We start from the raw sequence: 2,435 nt of genomic DNA, 5'->3' as shown, positions 1-2,435 counted from the left end.
AGTCAAACCACTTTGGAAGATAATTGGGCATGACTTAAGTTGGACTTGTATATGCCATGTGACATACAGTATTGTTAAATATAAACTCAAAAAAAAAAAAAAAAAAAAGACTGTTTGCATGTATGTATACAGGGTATATAAAAAATGTGTGTAGTGGAATTGTTCTCAACAGGAAAACAGGATATTTATCAACAGACAAATCTATAATATTTATCAACAAACGTTGATACACAGTTGTCTTCCCCTTGCACTAGTTAAGAGTTCTGCATTGGAGAACTAACTGGGGACCAAGATACTCACAGAAAAGTGGCATCTGCTTCCCCAGCCGTGGCCTCTTGGTTAGATCGACAGTACCAAGCATATATTTCCTCCCATGGAACTGACTGTAAATCCACTCAGAAAGTGATTTGTTTATAACTGTCATATCACTAATATACCCCACAGTAGTGTCTTGTCAGCCTAGTCTTCTTTTTTTTTTTTTTTTACCCACTGGCTTAACGTATAATTATTAGAATTCCACTTAAATAAAAATATTATTTTACATCTAATCAGAAGTTCCAAAAATTATTCCTTAATCATCTTCAGAGTTAACAGTACATATTGTATAATCTGAATTTATAATCCTTAATAATTTATAATAATTTATAATATTATAAATTATAATCCTTTATAATTTATAATCCTTTTGTGCCTGTAGGTGTAGCTTTCTCATTAATTTTTGGGAAACTGACTCACTATTAAACCTCATGACCAAAACATCCCTCTACCAATTCCCCATCACCACCTATATGTTCACCTACAGACTGTCACTCTTTGATCTGGACTATATTTCATTCACATGAGAAACCACACAGCAGCCCATTCTATAACACAGGGTTTCGCAGCGACCTTCAGGACTCTCAAACACCCGGCATGTCACAACTTCTACAGTAGTGATTCTCACTGTTCCTGGTATTGAGACTCTTTAATACACTTCCTCATGTCAGCCTAGTCTTCATTTAGCTCACTGTGTGCACAGGTAAGTGGGACTGTTAGTGACTTCTCTCCTCCAGCAGCCTTTATAAAACTTCCCTGATACTATTAAAGCTAGAGGGCAGGGAGGAAGCCGCCAGGTCAGTGCCAGCTTGGTTTCTGCACGTTCTAGGAACAAAGAGTATAATGTTCTCAGCAAAAGGCTCTCACCATCAAGTTCTGGTGGGCAGCCAAGGACAGTAACTGTTGCTTGGGATGTTTTAGGGGTCTCCAGGTTATCCTGACCAATAACTCAAGATGAAGTATCCCACACCTGGCTCAAACCTGGAAATTAATTTAAAAGATGTTAATAAGTTTTGTATAAAGAAGTAATCGGTATGTCAGATTGCTTCTGAAATTTTTGTTAAAAAAATAAATAAAATGAAAAAATAAAGGAAAGCTGAAGAGGTTTAACCACAACTGAAAACTATTAAAATTAAAAACACCATCTCTATACTTCCTAAATTGCCTCCTCACAAGAGTACACATTCTGGCTGCTAGTCCTCTTCTATGGGCCAAGAAGATGTTGCCTCTACCGTAATGCCTCGGTCCTATTCTTATTTTGTATTCCTACATCTACCTGATATAGAGACTTGAACTCCAAACCTGGGCCAGCTCTGAGATTGGAAGGAACACAAAAATGCCCTGTAAAGATAATGGATTGGAGGAAGAGGTGGTGGGGCTGGGTAGTGTCTTAGGGTTGCCATTGCTGTGATGAAACACCATGATCATTATTCTAAGGAGGAATGAAGTAAACACACGATGGTCTTCCTTCTTGGTTTTCTTGTGTTTTGCAAAATGTATCTTGGGTATTCTAAGTTTCTGGGCTAATATCCGCTTATCAGTGAGTACATATCTAGTGACTTCTTTTGTGATTGGGTTACCTCACTAAGGATGATATCCTCCAGATACATCNATTTGCCCAAGAATTTCATAAATTCATTGTTTTTAATAGCTGAGTAGTACTCCATTGTGTAAATGTATCACATCTTCTGTATCCATTCCTCTATTGAGGGACATCTGGGTTCTTTCCAGCTTCTGGCTATTATAAATAAAGCTGCTATGAACATAGTGGAGCATGTGTCCTTATTACCAGTTGGAAGATCTGGGTATATGCCCAGAAGAGGTATTGCTGGATCCTCCGGTAGTGCTATGTCCAATTTTCTGAGGAACTGCCAGACTGATTTCCAGAGTTGTTGTACAAGCTTGCAATCCCACCAGCAATGGAGGAGTGTTCCTATTTCTCCACAACCTCCCCAGCATCTGCTGTCACCTGAATTTTTAATCTTAGCCATTCTGACTGGAGTGAGATGGAATCTCAGGGTTGTTTTGATTTGCATTTCCCTGATGACTAAGGATGTTGAACATTTTTTTCAGGTGTTTCTCAGCCATTCGGTATCCTCAGTTGAGAATTCTTTGTTTAG

Source organism: Mus pahari, chromosome 8, assembly GCF_900095145.1.
Source record: "Mus pahari chromosome 8, PAHARI_EIJ_v1.1, whole genome shotgun sequence".
In the NCBI taxonomy this organism is placed as follows: domain Eukaryota; kingdom Metazoa; phylum Chordata; class Mammalia; order Rodentia; family Muridae; genus Mus; species Mus pahari.
The sequence above is the reverse complement of the archived record's forward strand: the minus strand, read 5'-3'. Positions refer to the sequence as shown.